This window comes from Scyliorhinus torazame, chromosome 7, assembly GCF_047496885.1.
Source record: "Scyliorhinus torazame isolate Kashiwa2021f chromosome 7, sScyTor2.1, whole genome shotgun sequence".
Lineage (NCBI taxonomy): Eukaryota > Metazoa > Chordata > Chondrichthyes > Carcharhiniformes > Scyliorhinidae > Scyliorhinus > Scyliorhinus torazame.
The window spans coordinates 47,170,559-47,184,083 of record NC_092713.1 but is presented as its reverse complement, the minus strand read 5'-3'; the positions used below and the strand labels follow the sequence as shown (position 1 = coordinate 47,184,083).

Below are 13,525 nucleotides of genomic sequence, written 5' to 3'. Positions count from 1 at the left end.
CTTCCTTCCACATCAACAGTATCCTGCGCCGGGCTACTAGGGACGCAAAGGCCAAAACATCGGCCTCTCTCGCCTCCTGCACTCCCGGCTCTTGTGCAACCCCAAATATAGCCAACCCCCAGCTTGGTTCGACCCGGACCCCCACTAATTTTGAAAGCACCTTTGTCACCCCCATCCAAAACCCCTGTAGTGCCGGGCATGACCAAAACATATGGGTATGATTCGCTGGGCTTCTCGAGCACCTCGCACACCTATCCTCCACCCCAAAAAATTTACTGAGCCGTGCTCCAGTCATATGCGCCTTGTGTAATACCTTAAACTGAATCAGGCTTAGCCTGGCACACGAGGACGTCGAGTTTACCCTGCTTAGGGCATCTGCCCACAGCCCCTCCTCGATCTCCTCCCCCAGCTCTTCTTCCCATTTCCCTTTTAGTTCATCTACCATAGTCTCCCCTTCGTCCCTCATTTCCCTATATATATCTGACACCTTACCATCCCCCACCCATGTCTTTGAGATCACTCTGTCCTGCACCTCTTGTGTCGGGAGCTGCGGGAATTCCCTCACCTGTTGCCTCGCAAAAGCCCTCAGTTGCATAGACCTGAATGCATTCCCTTGGGGCAACCCATATTTCTCGGTCATCGCTCCCAGACTCGCGAACTTCCCATCCACAAACAGATCTTTCAGTTGCGTTATTCCTGCTCTTTGCCACATTCCATATCCCCCATCCATTCCCCCCGGGGCAAACCTATGGTTGTTTCTTATCGGGGACCCCCCCAAGGCTCCAGTCTTTCCCCGATGCCATCTCCACTGTCCCCAAATCTTCAGTGTAGCCACCACCACCGGGCTTGTGGTGTAGTTCCTCGGTGAGAACGGCAATGGGGCTGTCACCATAGCCTGTAGGCTAGTCCCCCTACAGGACGCCCTCTCTAATCTCTTCCACGCCGCTCCCTCCTCCTCTCCCATCCACTTACTCACCATTGAAATATTAGCGGCCCAATAATACTCACTTAGGCTCGGTAGTGCCAGCCCCCCCCTATCCCTGCTACGCTGTAAGAATCCCTTCTTCACTCTCGGGGTCTTCCCGGCCCACACAAAACCCATGATGCTCTTTTCAATCCTTTTAAAAAAAGCCTTCGTGATCACCACCGGGAGGCACTGAAACACAAAGAGGAATCTCGGGAGGACCACCATCTTAACCGCCTGCACCCTCCCTGCCAGTGACAGGGATACCATATTCCATCTCTTGAAATCCTCCTCCATTTGTTCCACCAACCGCGTTAAATTTAACCTATGCAATGTGCCCCAATTCTTGGCTATCTGGATCCCCAGGTAACGAAAGTCCCTTGTTACCTTCCTCAACGGTAGGTCCTCTATTTCTCTACTCTGCTCCCCTGGATGCACCACAAACAACTCACTTTTCCCCATGTTCAATTTATACCCTGAAAAATCCCCAAACTCCCCAAGTATCCGCATTATTTCTGGCATCCCCTCCGCCGGGTCTGCCACATATAGTAACAAATCTTCCGCATACAAAGATACCCGGTGTTCTTCTCCTCCTCTAAGTACTCCCCTCCACTTCTTGGAACCCTTCAACGCTATCGCCAGGGGCTCAATCGCCAGTGCAAACAATAATGGGGACAGAGGGCATCCCTGCCTTGTCCCTCTATGGAGCCGAAAATATGCAGATCCCCGTCCATTCGTGACCACGCTCGCCATCGGGGCCCTATACAACAGCTGCACCCATCTAACATACCCCTCTCCAAAACCAATTCTCCTCAACACCTCCCACAAATAATCCCACTCCACTCTATCAAATGCTTTCTCGGCATCCATCGCCACTACTCTCTCCGTTTCCCCCTCTGGTGGGGGCATCATCATTACCCCTAACAACCTCCGTATATTCGTGTTCAGCTGTCTCCCCTTCACAAACCCAGTTTGGTCCTCGTGGACCACCCCCGGGACACATTCCTCTATTCTCATTGCCATTACCTTGGCCAGGACCTTGGCATCTACATTTAGGAGGGAAATAGGTCTATAGGACCCGCATTGTCGCGGGTCCTTTTCCTTCTTTAAGAGAAGCGATATCGTTGCTTCAGACATAGTCGGGGGCAGTTGTCCCCTTTCCTTTGCCTCATTAAAGGTCCTCGTCAATACCGGGGTGAGCAAGTCCACATATTTTCTATAGAATTCAACTGGGAATCCATCCGGTCCCGGGGCCTTTCCCGCCTGCATGCTCCTAATTCCTTTCACCACTTCTTCTACCTCGATCTGTGCTCCCAGTCCCACCCTTTCCTGCTCTTCCACCTTGGGAAATTCTAGCCGATCCAAAAAGCCCATCATTCTCTCTCTCCCATCCGGGGGTTGAGCTTCATATAATTTTTTATAAAATGTCTTGAACACTCCATTCACTCTCTCCGCTCCCCGCTCCATCTCTCCTTCCTCATCCCTCACTCCCCCTATTTCCCTCGCTGCTCCCCTTTTCCTCAATTGGTGTGCCAGCAACCTGCTCGCCTTCTCCCCATATTCGTACTGTACACCCTGTGCCTTCCTCCATTGTGCCTCTGCAGTGCCCGTAGTCAGCAAGTCAAATTCTACATGTAGCCTTTGCCTTTCCCTGTACAGTCCCTCCTCCGGTGCTTCCGCATATTGTCTGTCCGCCCTCAAACGTTCTTGCAGCAACCGCTCCCGTTCCTTACTCTCCTGCTTCCCTTTATGTGCCCTTATTGATATCAGCTCCCCTCTAACCACCGCCTTCAGCACCTCCCAGACCAGTCCCACCTGGACCTCCCCATTATCATTGAGTTCCAAGTACTTTTCAATGCACCCCCTCACCCTTAGACACACACCCTCATCTGCCATTAGTCCCATGTCCATTCTCCAGGGTGGGCGCCCTCCTGTTTCCTCCCCTATCTCCAAGTCTACCCAGTGTGGAGCGTGATCCGAAATGGCTATAGCCGTATACTCCGTTCCCCTCACCTTCGGGATCAACGCCCTTCCCAGCACAAAAAAGTCTATTCGCGAGTAGACTTTATGGACATAGGAGAAAAATGAGAACTCCTTACTCCTAGGTCTGCTAAATCTCCACGGGTCTACACCTCCCATCTGCTCCATAAAATCTTTAAGTACCTTGGCTGCTGCCGGCCTCCTTCCAGTCCTGGACTTCGACCTATCCAGCCCTGGTTCCAACACCGTATTAAAATCTCCCCCCATTATCAGCTTTCCCATCTCTAGGTCCTAGCATCCGCCTCATAAAATTGGCATCATCCCAGTTCGGGGCATATACGTTTACCAAAACCACCGTCTCCCCCTGTAGTTTGCCACTCACCAGCACGTATCTGCCCCCGTTATCCGCCACTATAGTCTTTGCCTCGAACATTACCCGCTTCCCCACTAATATAGCCACCCCCCTGTTTTTCGCATCTAGCCCCGAATGGAACACCTGCCCCACCCATCCTTTGCGTAGCCTATCCTGGTCTATCAGTTTCAGGTACGTTTCCTGTAACATAACCACATCTGCCTTAAGTTTCTTAAGGTGTGCGAGTACCCGTGCCCTCTTTATCGGCCCGTTCAGCCCTCTCACGTTCCATGTGACCAGCCGGGTTGGGGGGCTTCCTACCCGCCCCCCCCTTGTCGATTAGCCATCCCCTTTTTCCAGCTCCTCACCCGGTTCCCACGCAGCTGTATCTCCCCCAGGCGGTGCCCCCCCCCGCCCATCCCCTCCCATACCAGCTCCCCCCTCTCCCCAGCAGCAGCAACCCAGTAATTCCCCCCCTCCCCACCCCGCTAGATCCCCCGCTAGCGTAATTACTCCCCCCATGTTGCTCCCAGAAGTCAGCAAACTCTGGCCGACCTCGGCTTCCCCCCGTGACCTCGGCTCGCACCGTGCGACGCCCCCTTCTTTCTGCTTCTCTATTCCCGCCATGATTATCATAGCGCGGGAACCAAGCCCGCGCTTCTCCCTTGGCCCCGCCCCCAATGGCCAATGCCCCATCTCCTCCACCTCCCCTCCTCCCCCCATCACCACCTGTGGAAGAGAGAAAAGTTACCACATCGCAGGATTAGTGCATAAAACTCCCCTTTCCCCCCTTTTTAACCCCCCTCTTCGCCCCCCACATTCGCCCCACCACTTTGTTCAAATGTTCTTTTTAATAACCCGCTCATTCTAGTTTTTCTTCCACAATAAAAGTCCACGCTTCATCCTCCGTCTCAAAGTAGTGGTGCCTCCCTCGATATGTGACCCACAGTCTTGCCGGTTGCAGCATTCCAAATTTTATCTTCTTTTTATGAAGCACCGCCTTGGCCCGATTAAAGCTCGCCCTCCTTCTCGCCACCTCCGCACTCCAGTCTTGATAAACGCGGATCACCGCGTTCTCCCATTTACTGCTCCGGGTTTTCTTTGCCCATCTAAGGACCATTTCTCTATCCTTAAAACGGAGGAATCTCACCACTATGGCTCTGGGAATTTCTCCTGCTCTCGGTCCTCGCGCCATCACTCGGTATGCTCCCTCCACCTCCAACGGACCTGCCTAGGCCTCCGCTCCCATTAACGAGTGCAGCATCGTGCTCACATATGCCCCGACGTCCGCTCCCTCCGCACCTTCAGGAAGACCAAGAATCCTCAGGTTGTTCCTCCTTGCGTTGTTCTCCAGTGCCTCCAACCTTTCCACACATCGTTTCTGATGTGCCTCCTGCGTCTCCGTCTTCACCACCAGGCCCTGTATGTCGTCCTCATTCTCGGCTGCCTTTGCCTTCACGACCCGAAGCTCCCGCTCCTGGGTCTTTTGTTCCTCCTTTAGCCCTTCGATCGCCTGTAGTATCGGGGCCAACAGCTCTTTCTTCATTTCCTTTTTGAGCTCTTCCACACAGAATTTCAAGAACTCTTGTTGTTCAGGGCCCCATGTTAAACTGCCACCTTCCGACGCCATCTTGGTTTTTGCTTGCCTTCCTTGCCGCTGTTCTAAAGGATCCACTGCAATCCGGCCACTTTCTCCTCCTTTTTTCATCCGTATCCAGGGGGGATTCCCTTCTGGTTTACCGCACAGAGTTTTTAGCCGTCAAAATTGCCGTTGGGGCTCCTATCAAGAGCCCAAAAGTCCGTTTCACCGTGAGCTGCTGAAATGTGCGACTCAGCTGGTCATCGCCGCACCCGGAAGTCACCTGCCTTAAGTTTCTTAAGGTGTGCGAGTACCCGTGCCCTCTTTATCGGCTCGTTCAGCCCTCTCACATTCCACGTGATCAGCCGGGTTGGGGCGCTCTTTACCGCCCCCCCCCCCCTTGTCGATTAGCCATCCCCTTTTATCCAGCTCCTCACCCGGTTCCCACGCAGCTGTGTCCCCCCCAGGCGGTGCCCTCCCGTCCCGCCCACCCCACCCCATACCAGCTCCCCCTTCTCCCCAGCAGCAGCAACCCAGTAAATCCCCCCTCACCCCCCCCCCCCCGCTAGATCCCCCACTAGCGTAGTTACACCCCCCATGTTGCTCCCAGAAGTCAGCAAACTCTGGCCGACCTCGGCTTCCCCCCGTGACCTCGGCTCGCACCGTGCGACGCCCCCTCCTTCCTGCTTCCCTATTCCCGCCATAATTATCATAGCGCGGGAACAAAGCCCGCGCTTCCCTTTTGGCCCCGCCCCCAATGGCCAACGCCCCCAGCTCCTCCACCTCCCTCCCTCCCCCAAAACCTGTGGAAGAGTGAAAAGTTACCGGGTCGCAGGATTAACAACATAAAAATCATCTCTCCCCCCTTTTTCCCCCCTCTTCGCCCCCCATATTCGCCCCACCACTTTGTCTCAAACGTTCTTTTTTAATAACCCGCTTATTCCAATTTCTCTTCAACAATAAATGTCCACGCCTCATCCGCCGTTTCAAAGTAGTGGTGCTTCCCTTGATATGTGACCCACAGTCTTGCCGGCTGCAGCATTCCAAATTTAATCTTCTTTTTATGAAGCACCGCCTTGGCCCGATTAAAGCTCGCCCTTCTTCTCGCCACCTCCGCACTCCAGTCTTGATATACGCGGATCACCGCGTTCTCCCACAAACTGCTCCGAGTTTTCTTTGCCCATCTGAGGACCATCTCTCTGTCCTTAAAACGGAGGAATCTCACCACTATGGCTCTGGGAATTTCTCCTGCTCTCGGTCCTCGCGCCATCACTCGGTATGCTCCCTCCACCTCCAACGGACCCGTCGGGGCCTCCACTCCCATTAACGAGTGCAGCATCGTGCTCACATATGCCCCGACGTCCGCCCCTTCTGCACTTTCAGGAAGACCAAGAATCCTTAAATTCTTCCTCCTCCTCGCATTATTCTCCAGCACCTCCAGCCTTTCCACACATCGTTTATGGTGTGCCTCGTGCATCTCCGTCTTCACCACCAGGCCCTGTATATCGTCCTCGTTCTCGGCAGCCTTTGCCTTCACGACCCGAAGCTCCCGCTCCTGGGTCTTTTGCTCATCTTTTAGCCCTTCAATCGCCTGTAATATCGGGGCCAACAGCTCCTTCTTCATCTCCTTTTTAAGCTCTTCCACGCAGCGTTTCAAAAACTCGTGTTGTTCAGGGCCCCATATTAAACTACCACCTTCCGACGCCATCTTGGTTTTTGCTTGCCTTCCTTGCCGCTGCTCTAAAGGATCCACCGCAATCCGGCCACTTTCCTCTCCTTTTTCCATCCGTATCCAGGGGGGATTCCCTTCTGGTTTACCGCACAGTGCTTTTAGCCGTTAAAATTGCCGTTCGGGCTCTTAATAAGAGCCCAAAAGTCCGTTCCACCGGGAGCTGCCGAAACGTGCGACTTAGCTGGCCATCGCAGCACCCGGAAGTCTCTATCGTCCTACTCTTGATGCTCATTGTGAGGCATTGGAGGTGGCCAAGTGGGTCCAGTCATTCTCCCTGGCCAGGGCGTAGACTGTGGACCGTTTGGGCATTTGAGAAGTGATTGTGTCTCGTGCTTTGATTGATTAGATCCTGGAGAGATCCTGGAGTGTGCTCGCTGATCCTGGCTTATCCTTTGCCTTCTCTTGCGACAAGGAAGATGTCTTTATCCTGCAATTTACCATGGAGTTCTTCGAGAATCCTGATCGTTACTCCCTGTTTATCATCTTGTTGCCTTTTCTATTGTTGTCTTTTTTCCTGTAGGGGAATGTGAAGCGTCAGCGTGTTGGCCTGTGTCGTTGTTCATCCTCTTCTTGTTATCCTATGTTAGTAAGATCATTTTGAGTCAATTATGAGGAGTGTGATTTGTGCACAGTTTTACTATGAAGAAGACAAGTGGAGCTGGGGTGGGGTGAAGGGTGGATGGATATGGTTGGTAGGATTAGTTCAGTCATCACTGAGAATGAGGATAACCCCCACAGTTAGAGCCCATCAATTTTGGGTTTTTCTTTTGGGTTTGTATATTGTTGCTAACTTTGCCTTAGTTTAATTGCTCTGTTTTATCACCTTTGCTCTTGAGTCGCCAGGTATCTTTATGACACCGCCACGTGGTTCAAGTCCGAGTAATGATCAATAATCCAATACACCGATTAGTAAGGTTTAAATCAAAGCACATTTATTATACACAGTAATCGCTACTCATGCACAAATTCTACGTCTAAGCTACTTCTACAACTAACAGGCCTATACTTAACTTGGAACTGGCCCACCAGGTCAGGGAAACAAATGGCCTTTCGTTTGGGTTCTGAGGCTGCGGGATTCGAAGTTGGCACAGGTTGGTAGCTAGGAGCGCCTATCTCGTAGCGAGTGTTGAAGTAAGACTTCCAGGTTCGATTGGCTGCTGAAGAGTGAAGAGCTGGCGAAGCGGTGGTGAAGAGCTAAAGAGCTGAGGAAGAGAGTGACTTGAACATGGGGCTCAATTCTTATAGTCCCCAGGGGCTTCCCGCCTTTCGGGGCGGACCCTGTACCTGGTCCCAAGTGATTGGACTTTGTCCCAATCGCTTGGTTCGATTTTCTCCAATGCTGGAGAGGTTCCCTGATCGATGGGTGGTCTTGAGGTGGTCGCTCACCTCCTTTTGTGTAGGCCTTTGCTGGTGCCGAAGAGTCCGGTTTTGCTTTGTGTGTCTAAATGTTGTTTATTGTTCCCGGGGATTGCTCATTAGTATGCAGATGGCTGGTGTTTTGTTATGCTGACGGTTGCTGGTATCGATCTTGCCTGGCCTTTCCAGAGGTAAATACACAGCCAACCTGCAGCTGCTCGTTTTTGTCCTGTTGGCTGACTTTCCCATCAGCCTTTGCCGTTCGCCATTTTGAATCGGGAGTTGGCCATTTTAAGTGGCTACATTCCCTCCTTGTGATACTAACGCGAAGCGTGAAGGATCACATAACTATGTTGCTTTCTATTCCCTGACCTGGGGGGGGGGGGGGGGGGGGGGGGGGCACTTCCTTCATGGCCTCTGCACTGACCATAGCTATGCAAAGAGTTTTTAACTGACAATTCTAAGGGCGCTATGTCAAACAGGGACATGCATTACAAAACAATAAACTGGGAACCTCACTATTTTTAATACACTACACTCACTTAAACATTTCATTATCCTAACTTCCTCAACCATACAAACAAAATCATAGCAGTTTATACACAGTCTTCCTGACTTGGCAGCCAAGCTCAGGATCGTACAATTTGCTCATGAACAGTTCTTTACATTTCTTTATTTACAATAAAACACAATTGAATGTTCTTTATTATAGATCGTGGGGGTCGGGGGTCTGGTCGTATCCGAAAATATAGAATCTGATCCTATATACCGGGGTTCAAGCGCGGTAGGCTCTATTTCTCCATTTCCGTAGAGGCATAGTCTGCACTATGCAGCAGAGTATCGCTAATACCAGTAAGGTTTCTATTACATAGGACAGGGAGTACCAGGTTATAAACCTGGCACACCAAGATGATGTGGTGCTGCTGGTGACTGGGCTCTGGGTACTGCGGGGAAGTGAAACATTAATGGCTGGGGGGCTTGAAGTCATGGGGTTCGCGTTCACGCGCAACCAAATGTCCATAAAGATGATGCTGATCCATGTGAAGGAAGTCCTCATGGCTCTTCTCTTTCCTTTTCTTTATCTTCTCCGGTCCTGGAGCTTCTGGAGTTCTGTGGAAACAAGCATAGTGTCTGTAACTATCTTTGTTTAATATCTCATACGATAGTCTGTCTGTTCTTTAGTGCCAATTACTCCCTTTATAATTGGTCACTATGTGTGACTCCCTCATTTTTTTTTTCAAAGACCGAATTTTAGGACAAGTCACACTTCCCAATAATGAACCAGTGCGAGCCGTCTCGCAGACTGTGCAATTTACCATCCAAATGTTTCAGGATGTAAATAGCATGTGGTTGGCAACCTAAGGGTTACCTGAAACAAAACAAAACTTTTTGAACTGAAAGTGCCAAAATGAGGTGCGTATGGGCCGCGACGGGTAAGAGTTGGATGGAGTCCCCGGGTAGGATGGCTACCAATGCCGTGTCTCCCCTACCCGAGCGTAGTTGACCAGAGGGGGGTTTCCCAGGCAGGGCGGGTCCCAAACCGTTTCTCCACTGCCTGAGCAACCGACAAGAACGGGCAAGAGATGTAGTCATCGTGGTGGGGCTGCCGTAGAGGTTCTTTCCTTCGAACCAGAAGGGCAGTTACGAACGGGTGTCTGGTACCTTAACCAGTCTCTGCAGACAAGTCCTCAGAAGTTTCGGCCAAAAAGGCGTGAGGCCGTGAAATTTTTTTCCTGTCTGACAGACAACATTTAACAAACTTACAAACAACATAAAACATGCGGCAGGTTCCATCAGAATATGGGACATCATAAATCACATTTGGGCTGGGGTGTAACTAGCATATGGAGGGAGTGCAGCGTGACCGAAGAAGAAAGGAAAGAGTGGAACAAAAATGAAGTAGCCTTGCTGAGGTAACGCTGCCATGAGAAGTGGTGGGTAAGCGCTCACAGTTTACATGGGGCAGCTGGGACCTTGTAGCTGCTGTGGGTGGTGTTCTTTTTCATATCTGGGGGCTAGTCTAGCTGGTGCGGGTCTCCTGCAATCTCGGGCGAAGTGTCCTGACTGCCCACAGTTGTAACATGACCCCTGGGGCACATAAGGTGGAGCAGGCTCTCTGGTGCATTGTTCCCTTGGGTATGGTTCCCTGGGTGGGGGGGTCGGGGCTGTTGGTGTCTTTGCTGGTTCGGGGGGCTTAACATTCTCGTGCATAATGTCCTAATTGTCCGCAATTGTAACATTCCGGTGGTTTCTGTGGGGAGCTGTTCCTTCCTTCGTTTACCCATGAGGGGCTCGGGTGCGTTTTAACTGGATGCATGTCTGCCTGCTCTTCCTGCTGTTCCTCGGGTTTCCTAACTGCGGGTTTGTTTTGTACAGACTGCTCCCAGGTGCGGGACAATCTTTTTAAAACCCATTTCTCACTGTGGGCTTCCTCTGAGGGGTCATAATTCGTACAGGCTTTTTGTCCTGCCTCTGTGGCCTGGGAGATAAGGGTGCGGGTCCATTTGGCCATACCGTCTTGGGACAAATGGGCACATTCTAAATTTCCAAAAACTGCTGTGAAATGAATCCACAGGCGTCCAGCAAACGCTGTGGGGTGTTCTGTCTTTTCCTGCCTGCACTTATTCAGGCCTTCTACAGGGTCACCCATGTTGTACCCGATCGCGTCTAGGATCGCGGTATGCATTTCTGCAAGGGTGCCGCCTCCTACATTCGGTGGGTCGGGAAGGGCTGCTGCTACTGAAGGGTCTAAACTTAAAACCGTGAGCTTTACATGCTCTCGCTCATCCAGGCCATACATGGTCGCCTGATGTTTTATAGATTTCATAGAATTTACAGTGCAGAAGGAGGCCATTTGGCCCATCGAGTCTGCACCGGCTCTTGGAAAGAGCACCCTACCCAAGATCCATACCTCCACCCTATCCCCATAACCCAGTAACCCCACCCAACACTAAGGACAATTTTGGACACTAAGGGCAATTTAGAATGGCCAATCCACCTAACCTGCACATCTTTGGACTGTGGGAGGAAACCGGAGCACCCGGAGGAAACCCACGCACACACGGGCACTGTGGCAAAGAAATGGTGGGGGTCTGAGGTGGGGAGGAACGGTGTGATCTTATCGCACACGTCCCGTAATTGGGTCACTGTTAAGGGGGTGGAGTATAGAAATTCTGCATCGTCCGATGTGGCTGTGCGGTGGGTGGTTACTGGGTTCATTGGAGCTTAAACTATCTGCTGTGTGGGGGGTTGGGGCGCTTTCCTCTTTTGTGGCTTCCCCTGCGCACATGTTCCCTGAACATATCTCTGCGCTGTTTCGTTCAATTCTTCCCAATCAGGGCCGTCTTCCTGATCTAATTTTTCTCCAAAGGTTTCCTGGAAACCTTTCTGAACTGAAAGCAGCGATTGCAGCTCTGCAATCTGCTTCCGGCACTTTGCGTGATCTAGCATGCTTTGTCTTTGTTCTGTGATGGCAGCATGGAGTGCTCTTAATGCTGCCTTGAGGTCACTACACTGTCTCTGTAGTGCTTCTACCTGTTTTTCTGTTTCCTCACGTACCAGGACTGCACGTTGCGTGTCCTGATAGGCCTTTTCTGTATTGAGACTGGAAGCTGCTTAAGTGCGCCAGACAAGACTGGTGAGCCCTTTTGGCGTCATCCACCTCTCCATCTTTTGCTGCCAACTTCCTTCTCAATTCTAAATTCTTCTTTTCTATCTCGCTTACATCGACCTTACTCATTCGATGTATGCCCTCAACTTCTTTCCGGAGCATCCTAACGACCTCCTCTGTGCCTCGCAATTGTGCCAAGCAGGACACAATTGCCATCGGCTTGCGAGCTTTCCCTAAGCTCTTTTTGTGGATCTCGCTCAGGTTCTCCCACCAAGTATGTCCTATACTCCCGGGACCTGATTCCTCGTTGTCACAGAATTCATTCCAAAGGGGCCATCCTTTCCCTTTGAGATATTTCCTGATCTCTTCCTCCCAAATCGGACATTGCCCCACTCTACTGCTGCTGGTCGCTGCGACCGCAAATTCCTCTGGGTTCATTAGGCGCTGCATTGCCTGCATTGCCATCTTTCCTATCCGAATGCTGCTCTTCAAATTTGGGACAGGGGTATTAACCCGAATGTTGCTCTTCACATTTGGGACAGGGGTATTAAGGCGGTGCTGTAAATACGGGTACGGCTTTCGCTACTTTCCGATATACAAACTTCCGACAGTTCTGTCGCAACAAAAAATCTATCAGTTTTACCTTATCGCCCTGCTAGTTACGCATGCATACACACACTTCCGAATAATGAGTATTGATCAGGACTGCTTGAACACTTGTGGTTTTCTGTTCCCAATTGGATCTCTAATTCAAATTTTGGCTTCTCCCGGAGTGGTTTTCCACTTCTAGATCGGGTCCCGTCAGGATGTCGCCAAAAAATGTTGCTAACTTTGCCTTAGTTTAATTGCTCTGTTTTATCACCTTTGCTCTTGAGTCGGCAGGTATCTTTATGATACCGCCACGTGGTTCAAGTCCGAGTAATGATCAATAATCCAATACACCGATTAGTAAGATTTAAATCAAAGCACATTTATTATACACAGTAATCGCTACTCATGCACAAATTCTACATCCAAGCTACTTCTACAACTAACCTGTACTTAACTTGGAACTGGCCCACCAGGTCAGGGAAACAAATGGGCCTTTCGTTCGAGTTCTGAGGCTGCGGGATTCGAAGTTGGTACAGGTTGGTAGCTAGGAGCGCCTATCTCGTAGCGAGTGTTGAAGTAAGACTTACAGGTTCGATTGGCTGCTGAAGAGTGAAGAGCTGGCGAAGCGGTGGTGAAGAGCTAAAGAGCTGAGGAAGAGAGCGACTTGAAGGTGGGGCTCAATTCTTATAGTCCCCAGGGGCTTCCCGCCTTTCGGGGCGGACCCTGTACCTGGTCCCAAGTGATTGGACTTTGTCCCAATCGCTTGGTTCGATTTTCTCCAATGCTGGAGAGGTTCCCTGATCGATGGGCAGTCTTGAGGTGGTCGCTCACCTCCTTTTGTGTAGGCTTTTGCTGGCGCCGAAGAGTCCGGTTTTGCTTTGTGTGTCTAAATGTTGCTTATTGTTCCCGGGCATTGCTCATTAGTTTGCAGATGACTGGTGTTTTGTTATGCTGATGGTTGCTGGTATCAATCTTGTCTGGCCTTTCCAGAGGTAAATACACAGCCAACCTGCAGCTGCTCGTTTTTGTCCTGTTGGCTAACTTTCCCATCAGTCTTTGCCATTCGCCATTTTGAATTGGGAGTTGGCCATTTGAAGTGGCTACAATATTCTTTGATTTAAGAATCCATGTCTCGAAAGTAACGGTGAACAACCAGAGGTTGTCATTCATGTGGTAACCAACAACACAGTGAGGGATAATTTTGAGGTCTTGCAGGAGCAGTTTCAGGAATTAGGGAGTAGGTTGAAATGTAGGGCCTACAGGGTAGTAGTAATCTCAGAGATACTACCTGTGCCACAAGCTTCACCATTTAGGCAATGGCAGATCAGGGAGGTAAATGCATGGCTTGAGGGATGGTAGCC

At 50.9% G+C, this 13,525-nt stretch overlaps 1 protein-coding gene across 1 annotated transcript in view; it reads right to left on the bottom strand.

The window, feature by feature from the left end:
• Nucleotides 1-13,525, bottom strand: part of st3gal3a (ST3 beta-galactoside alpha-2,3-sialyltransferase 3a) — a 1,052,507-nt gene that overhangs the window by 995,554 nt on the left and 43,428 nt on the right. The gene's annotated exons all lie outside the window — the stretch shown is intronic.